This window comes from Epithele typhae (assembly GCF_022376455.1).
Source record: "Epithele typhae strain CBS 203.58 chromosome Unknown BXZ73scaffold_141, whole genome shotgun sequence".
NCBI classification, from domain to species: Eukaryota; Fungi; Basidiomycota; class Agaricomycetes; order Polyporales; family Epitheliaceae; genus Epithele; species Epithele typhae.
In genome coordinates, this window is record NW_025954332.1 from 34057 (window position 1) to 43079 (window position 9023).

The following is a 9023-nucleotide window of genomic DNA, read 5'->3' on the forward strand; positions in this document are numbered from 1 at the left end:
TTATAGTCAAATTATCTTTCGGACCAACTCCTACAACATGCACCCCAGAAGCCATGTGTCCATAATTTCGCATTTCCAGGGGCCACTGCCGAGGACGATCTAACAACCCAGATAGAAAGCTTTTTTGCCATCTATCCCAAGAAGAGCACTCCCAAAGACGAACCGCCACTGGACCCTACAAAGTCAACTTACTGTTCGTTGTCCCCTCATTTTCTTCGGAGTTGATCTGACCTGTTACGTTCGTGGCAAGCTCAGTTGTATTTATTGGTATAAATGACTGTGGAAGAACAGCCGCAGATGACCTAGAAACGCCATTAGAAACCATCTTTGATGCGCTCGATGACCTTTACATCAAAGCCGGAGCCAGGAACTTCCTCCTCGTGGACGTGCCCCCAATGCACCGCTCGCCACAAGGTATGAAGGCGTTCTCCATATATGAAATTGTTTCTAAAGCCATTCCTTCTCTGATTCCTCCAGCAGCAGCGTCCGACAACGAAGGCGAATTGGCGGAGCGCGTCCAGACCTGGAACGAACGTCTTCGCGAGCGTGCGCAAGATTTCGCCTCAAGTAGCTCGCAAGCAAGTGTGTCTTTGTTTTCGTCGCATCAAGTGTTAAGCGAAGTCTTGGACGATCCGTGTGAATTTGACCTCACTGAAGACGACCCCGAGACAGAGGATGGCGGCTTCTGGTTGGACGATTTGCATATCACAGCAAGCGTACACGCGATTCTCTCGGACAAGCTACTCGACTGTATCCTACATCTGGTCTGATGCCCAATAAGTATTGTCCTACGTGCATGAGAAGCTCTTGATACATCACGATAAGATTGCTTGATTGTGTTATGCTCACGGTCGCAATTTCAAATTCTTGCGCAGCCTCGATGATACGTATCGAGCCCAGCTTGACTCTTTCCCCACTCAGTATCGCAAACCTATTCGCACATTATCTCGTCTCGTACTTTGACTACTGCCCGAAACACCGCCTCGGTGGGATTAAAGTCGGTTCCTTTTCAGCTTTCTGGGAGTTGGTAGAACATTGAGGTACGTACTTATATCCAGATCCTTTGTAGTACATGCCGAAGCGACTCATTCATGACGCGTAGAGGAGGATTCTCAACATTGCACACGGCTTTCACGTCCCAGAGGATACGCCAGCGCTGTGAAGGCGAGGACACGTACTTTCGCTCCGCATACTACACCCACTCCCCGCCTAGCCTCATGCCTCCCTCTCTCAAGACCCAATGCCCTGCCATGATGTTTACCGGAATATGCTCTCAGCCTGACCTATGCGTCTTCCCACACCATTCGCTTCTGTGCGAGAGCTGCGGTATATTATCCAATGGCACGCAGAACACCCTCAAACACTCGCAGAGCTTGAGGCACCGTCAACGGCTGGACGAATTGAAGTGCGACCCAAGCCTACTCTGCCCCATTTGCGACACCCGCGTCTCGAACTGGGCGTCCTGGGAAGTTCATGTTCGCAATGCGGGACACCCGAGCTCGACTGTGCCCCGCGACGGCAATGCTCCTTCAGAGGACACGGTGTACTGTTTCCTCTGCCGAAGATTCGTCTCGGCGGACTCGTGGGACAAGCACCCGAAAGAAAACAAGACGCATCTGAGGTTCCAGGTCATCGCACAATACAGAGCGCTGTATGAGGAGAGCCGCCGTGAGCAGGAAGCTCAGGACCATGCCGCTTCCGGAGGGTCATCAGTACGTCAGCTACCCGTGTACTCTCACTCAGTCCTGACTTCTCCGGCAACATCAGTCTCTCGAAGTGTGAACGCACAATCCGGTACTTACTTCTGATGCATCGACACGCCTTGCTTGATACGGCGACAGTGGCTCGCGCGCAGGCTCTGGCAGAGCCGCGGTCTTTCGGACAGTTGGATCGGCCTCGACGGCAATTATCCCGGTGTCGTATACATACCCTACTCGGCTTCCATGGGTTCCGTGCAGGCTGTGCATTCCAGGGGTAGAGAGCGACGTACTGTTGGGCGAGTTTTTCTGGATTGGGACGGAGCGTGTGTGTTGCCGAAGACTTGGAATCATGGCCTCTCTCTCCGCCTCCTTGCCCCCAAGCAGCATTCACGTTTAGCAGGTTTACTACTACATTATATACTCCACGGGAGCATCTTGGAAAGTGACGCCACCGAACTTGACGACAGCTCTATCGACCATTTTCTCCAGCTTAGTCTGGTCGAACAGTCCCAGCCTCGGCACATGCCGCATGCGTACTGGCCAACCGCCGGAGTCCCCGCCGGAAACCCGAGTCGGTGGGCTAGATGCCACTGCCATACCCGCCACTGCTCCATACGTGTCAGACGAAGCCCGGCGCAGTTTCTTCTGGCTGGCATGTCCACAACGGCTTTCAGGTCGTCCTGAGCCGTGATTGTCACCGTGTCAACCCCATCCGTGGGCCTCGTACGGGACCGCCCTGGGGCGGGTAACCCATGTGCCCGTGGGGCGGCGGCGGCTGGGTCTGTCCGGGAACGGGGCCCTGTCCACCGTAGGGGCCTGGGGGCCGGCGCACCTGTCTGGGGCGAGCCAGAGCTCACGGAGGGGGGACGAGGGTGCCAATCAGAAACAGATCAATGAGTACATTATCACCAATCGAGGGTAGTCAAATTCGTTTCCCCGTGCTCTTGCGCTGTTACAAACATCCCATGAGATAGCCCAGATACACCCGGAAACCCTTCCATTGCAAAACCCGAAGGACAACCTGAAGTCCCTGCGCCATTGCCAACAGTCGCCGAAGCGGTCGATCACATCTAGCTCCGCTGCATGGCCGGGTTCTTTGCGCCCGCGAGAAAGGCATCCTACACAGATCGAGCCAAGGACCACGAGCGCGTTAACGGGCGTCGACAGCCGAAGCACATCAACAGAGCCCGCTCACCTCCGCCCACGTGTCCCTGACACTCGGGTACGCCGTGAGGTCCTCGATGTATTTTGCCATCCGCGCGAACTTGGGCTCCTTCATCGCGTCCAGGAGCTTCTTGCCGTCCCCGAGCGGGTATTTTCCGATCTCGTGCTCGACGAGGACCAAGGTGCGCAGGACGAAGGGCGCGACGGCGATGTCCGCGAGCGAAAACTGCCCGACCGCGAACCCGGACGGAGCCAGGCGCGCCTGCAGGGCCTCGAACACGCCGAGGAACTCCTCCGTGGAGCCGGTGCCGGTGAGGAAGGACCAGAACGCGGGGAAGCCCTGCTGCTCCCAGAGCGCGATGAAGAGGCGCATGTCGGCGCGCTGCAGCGGGTCGGAGGGGACGAGGTGCGCGTCGGGGTAGAGGTCGGCGATGAACTCGGAGATCACGAGGGATTCGTGGATCTTGTGCGATTCTGGAGACGGTTCTGCGGGGTCTGTGTCGGGGCCGCCGTAGGTGATGCAAGGGATCTGGGCGAAGGCGACCCATCATTAGTACAGGCGACGAACGGTGTAGGGGACAGTACCGCTACCTTCCTGGTGATGGGGTTGACTTTCTCGGAGTACCATGTGGGCTTATGGCTGTGTGTATCGATGACATATTCCTTGTGCTCGGCACCAGCTTCTTTGAGGGCGATGGAGACGCGATGACTGAACACGGAGAACTGGACAATATTGGGTCGATCAAGATCAGCGTACAGATTGCCACACGATTGGCACAGCATACTACCTTGTTACCGTAAAGCGTGATTTGTTCAGGCATGTTGAGTGCGAGTGTTGTGCGGAACCAGAGCTGGAGAGGGAGAGAGGAAGAGTGCGTAAGGTTAAGGGGTACCCTCGTCCTCCCTTCATATAAGCAGTCGATTATATGGGTCCGGCAGGGTGAGATGACTCGGATCGGACGTCGCCTCAAAGACGCGCCAAAGGTTACGGCAACGGGCTGCTCCAATCTCACGATCGTGAAGCTTTGACATTTCAATGCTCACGAATGAATATCTCCAACCGACAAACCCGCGGTCAACCCAACGACAACGTCGATCTCAGTGACAAAAAGCTCAAGCGCCTCGCTGATGTCTGGTAAGTTCATGTTCGTATTTACGAGCTGTAACACGTACATGTCCTGTGGGAGCCCAAGCGGGTCGCGTCGGCGAAGGAGGGTGTTGGTTCGATAGACCGACGTCGGTGACGGTGGGCGGGAATGCGAGGAAACGCCCATCTGTGTCAGCGAATCCCGGCATATCGGGAAGGCGTCTGGGAAGAAGCGCTCGCATGGTCAATTATCCTGACGCAAATACTGGGGGGCTCACGCGTGAGTCAAATCATCCGCCCAACATTCAACGTTCAACGTTCAGTACTTCAGTCATGAACACCCTTCTACCTATCATGCTGCGATGTTTTAATTTTCCGCTAGCATTCAATATTTGTTGCAATGTGGAGCATGCTTGCGCTCTTCAGGCTTCGTACGAGTAACTGCCGCCTTTCGGGGCTCGGAACACCCTGAAGTTCGCGACGCTCACACACCCTTACATAAATTCCGGGTAACCTTTGTGCATACACTCCTCCTTCTCAACTCTGGAAAACTGACGCAAACCAAAAACGAAGCCCGAGGCTCAATACGCCCGCGCGAACCCGCCGCCACCAGCATATCCTTGCTGTTGCTGCAAATAGCCCATGCCAGGCTGCCAGTAGCGCAGCACCAGCACCCAGTGCTCCTGGGACGGTGGCGCAGAGCTCTGGGTAGCGGCCTCCACCGCGGCGCTGATGAGTCCGCCGATGAGCCCCTGGCGTCGGCGGCCTCTCCGCCTGCGTTCATGGTAGTCTTCTTGGCCGTACGCCTGGGGGGCAGGTGGAGGCCCGTCCAAGACGATCGCGGCATCGATGTTGCGGTGGTGGAAGAAGTTCTGCGAGACGCGTCAGCGTCGCATGCATTCGGTACGCGCAGAACGACGCACGGAGTTCCACTGCCCGACGACGTCGTTGACCAGATTGGTCGTGCCCCGCTTCTTGCCCTTGGGTGTCGCGAGCTCTGCGAGCTCTGCGCGTGCGCGCGCGTCAGCCACGGTCGGCGCGCCGGCCCCGAAGACAGCGCGAGCACTCACGTCCGATCAGCGACCCGCCGTCGCGCCCCCTCCCGCCCAGGGCTTCGTGCTCGGGGTACTTCGGGGCGAACGCGGCGCGGAGCCACCGCTCGTCGACGCTGCCGCCCGCGCGCGCGACGTCCGCGAGGAAGCCCGCCCAGTCTTCCTCGGCGATGTCGTGCGTCCCGAACGGGTGCGGCACCGTCGTGCTGGGGGGGAGGTACGCGGGGAAGCCGGCGGCGAGCGCGGGACCGGAGCAAAGCACGGCGAGCGGCTCAAAGGGGCCACAGGGCATCGCGGGATTGCGTGGGCGGGCGAAGGAGTGTTGCGGGGGCGGTATTGGCGGGGGAGCTGAGGGGGGTGATCCGGCGTGGGGGTATGTGGGGTATGACGTGGGGCTGAGGGAGTAGGACGGGGGAGCGTCTGGAGGAGGCGGGTAGAGCACGGTTTCTCGTGGATGGGACGGGCAGTGGCCAGAAGACTGGGCGCGCGCGTCAGGGTAGCCATTGTAGGAGAGCTTGGTGTCGGCCATGGGCTCAGAGTTGGGGAACTTGATGATCATGTAAGATTGTGGGTGTGGGAGGGGCAGTTGGAGCACTTATATGTCTGTACGCCCATCCGACTGCGACGCAGGATCTGTGAATAGTTGGGTGGCGGTACTGGCTGGCTGAGCAGCTGTGCTGTGAAGTTCGATGAGCGCTCGCTCCGGGTGCTTTCTGGTGCTTTTCACGAAGCCGATCGCACCAAAGTCTACGGACTCGAAAGTCGGGATGACGATCACCGCCGGCTGCCACAGGTATGTCGTACTGTGCCCACTCCGGCTCCGGCCGGGAGCGGCGAGGATAGTATGTACCGCCCATTTGCGAATGATCCACCGCCTGGGGCCGAGTTGGGCCTCGATTTCTGCGGCTGAGAAGTTAGAACAGACCGAGGTGATGTCCGATAGATCTTTCTTTGCGTATGGTTGCAGTGATGTGGTTGACATGTTCGAGTTGGGGGGTCGTTTGCATTGTGGGCAGGAAGGGCCATGACCAGTCTTTGTTCGGCCGCTGGAGGGCCCGCGGGACCCGGGTTGCCAGGAGCCGTGCCCACTAGAGCCGTTGGGGATCTCTGGCGGCTGGACAGGACCCAGTTCTAGTGCCTCTACTGCGCGAAGACGGTCCCTGTAGTCGTCCCACAGTCGCTGGCGAGAGGTCGTGTGCAGGTTCCAGACGGCAAGGAGGGCGAGATGCCGTTGTTGATAGCTATAGCTGAGCATTTTAGTGTCCATCCGTGAACTGTATATCGCCATTGAAATCAGGGGATTTCTCCTCTGCGGAATTATGGGGAGCGCGACCCATAAAAAAGGCGAGGCAGAGAGGTGTGACGGACGGCGCGACGGGAAGGCGGCCGGGGGCAAGAGGAGGGCGATGGGCGCTTGCCTTCTGTCGCTCCTCCCGCTTCCTCCCTTCGACTCCAGGGCAAACAACTATTCGAACGAGCAAAAACCTGGAGACTCGACATCTCGATTGCAGCACATTCCCGCCTTGTCTCGATAATCATTTCCGAACCAATCTCATTGCCTGAGTACATATGAAATCTGAAATTTGCGCAGCGGGCCCAGCCTCCGCATCTCCTCTGCCAGTACCATCCCCCGTTACTCTGGAGTCTGCATGCCCGCTTCATCTTCATCTTGTCTCCTATCACCACGGAGGTGCTCAGGCTTACGGGCGGAAAGGGCGTCGATGTGATTCACGACCCGGGCGGGCTCATCCGTGGTGCGTTCTGCGTCTTTTCATCCGTCTGGAAGTAGGATGTCGAAATCTTGCCATCGCATCGCGTGGGAGGGGCACACTACTATCGTGGGCTGCGCCGCGGGCAGGTACACCGGGCAGGGTTTGTGCGGAGACATGTGCCGACTGCGTCGGCCGTGTGGAGCTTCCCCTTAACCTCATCGTCGGCATTCAGTGGGGTGCACACACCGAATGTTGTCGCTACCTGCCCTCCAATGCTTGTAAATCCACAGAGATCGAACCTTCACGCGTTCCGGTGGTCTGTAAGTCTGGCCTTTGCATCCTGCTCTGGGTCGGTCCTACAAGACACCCTCGCTGAACGCGACAAAGCTGTCGTGGAGCTCAAGAGGATTTGCCGAACTGTCACACTCAATCCGGAGGCCTCTATTGATGTGGAGGGTGATTTCCGGAAGGTGGACAGGGCGATGGGCGAGCTTAACGATAAGGAGAAGCAGCACGGGGATGCTTTCACGTACGTCGTTTTCAGTCCTTCAGTCTTCCCACTATCCTCATACTGCCTTGTGTGGAGCCACGCGCTGCGTTGGCACTGCTTGTTCTCTGCGACCCTGATTTGCAGCCAACACAAATGCATCCACGCCCAACCTGACTTTGATGCCAGTGGCATGGGGAACGTTAGGCTCCGTGCCTTCCACATGTGAGTTCTCTGTAGCTGTTTCGAGTATTACTTTGAACGCCGTCTTGGATGGGAATTCTCCCAGAAATCTTTCATCGTCTGCGACCCATTTTGCCATGTTACCTTGCCCTCCCCGCACGTCTCCTACACCCTCCAGCCCTACCGAGGAGGAGGACGTTACCATGGAACGTTCTCCGACCGAACTCTCCACAGAGGCGGTCACAGCCCTGTTGGAGGATCTCGCCAAGCTCGTCAAGCAGAGGTTTTTGTGCCTGGGCGAGGACGAAGACGAACTTGGCCCGTGGTCGGTGGAGTCGATTGCGCACACCCGTTTATCGTCTACACATATGGTATGTCAAAGCTATCTCCTGTTCTCCCACGCATATTCTCTTAGCTCTGTCGATTGTCGCATCTGATGCATGTCGGTTGGATCAACCGTATCTGAGCATCTGTTATTGGACCTGATGGAGCCTAGTCTAGCAGAGCGTCAAGTAGGGGCGATACGCAGTGGGAACTTGTGGCAGCGGGATGTCAAAGAAGGTTCCCGGCGCCACGAGGTCCGAGGAAGGTCGCAATCCCCGTGCGCTCGTGCTCGAGAACCCGCACTCTCACATCGAACGCTCTGCATGAGAGCACCAGTTCGCACGTACGCCCACACGCGGCGCGAGCCCTACCTGCTGGCAGCACATCGAATCCTCGCGCCTCGGCCGACTTGCGCGGTTTCACATCTGCTGACGCCGCTCGCTTAAACCCGACGAGGTGTCATCATGAAGCGCGAATGGAGAGCCGCGGTGCGCGAACTTTGAAAATACCTCGCAGCGGCTCTCGCGCGTCTCGCGCGAGATACAAATACCGCCCAGGAACCGCCTGGTCTTCCTCATGGAGCACCGTCGAGCGGATAGTACATAAACGCCTCGGAGATTCTGTGTCCTGGGCACTCCCCTCCCCCCTCCCCCTCCTCCCTCCGAGCGTCGCACCACGATGTCGCAGCAGTTCATCCCTCTGTCCGACCTGGTGCCCCGCCCCGCCCCTCTGCGCTCGTGGGAACGGGTGCGAGTTTCACAGCCGGTGAACTGGGTTATCGAGCTGATCGCTGAAGCGGTACGTCCCAGCGTCTCTCGTCATACATCGTTCTTCGCTGGATTCACGCGTCCTTCGTGTAGACCGGGACGTTCATTTACACCTACGCGGGGGCCGGCGCCACCGCTGCTTATGTTCTAGGCACCATCCTCAAGGTAGAGGGCCTCAGCAGTACGTGTTTCGTTCGCGATCTACACTTATTACTTATACTCACTCGCGCTCCGTTTATCAGATGTGTTCCAAATTGGGTTGGCGTATGCGGTCGGCATCGCGCTCGCGCTGATCATTTGCTGGGTGCGTGCTGCTCGGAACAATGGACATGGTTTGATAGAGTTTGACGGATTGGTTGAACGCCCAGCCAACGTCTGCCGGTTACTTCAGCCCTGGGTACATCATCCACGCCATGATTTTCAAGGGATTCAACCCTTGGAAAGGACTGCGGTACGACATCCTTTCTTCTTGCGGAAGATGTCACTGACAGACGCGGGTGACACAGGTACATCATCGCGGAAATCTTCGGGGCCTACATCGCGTGCT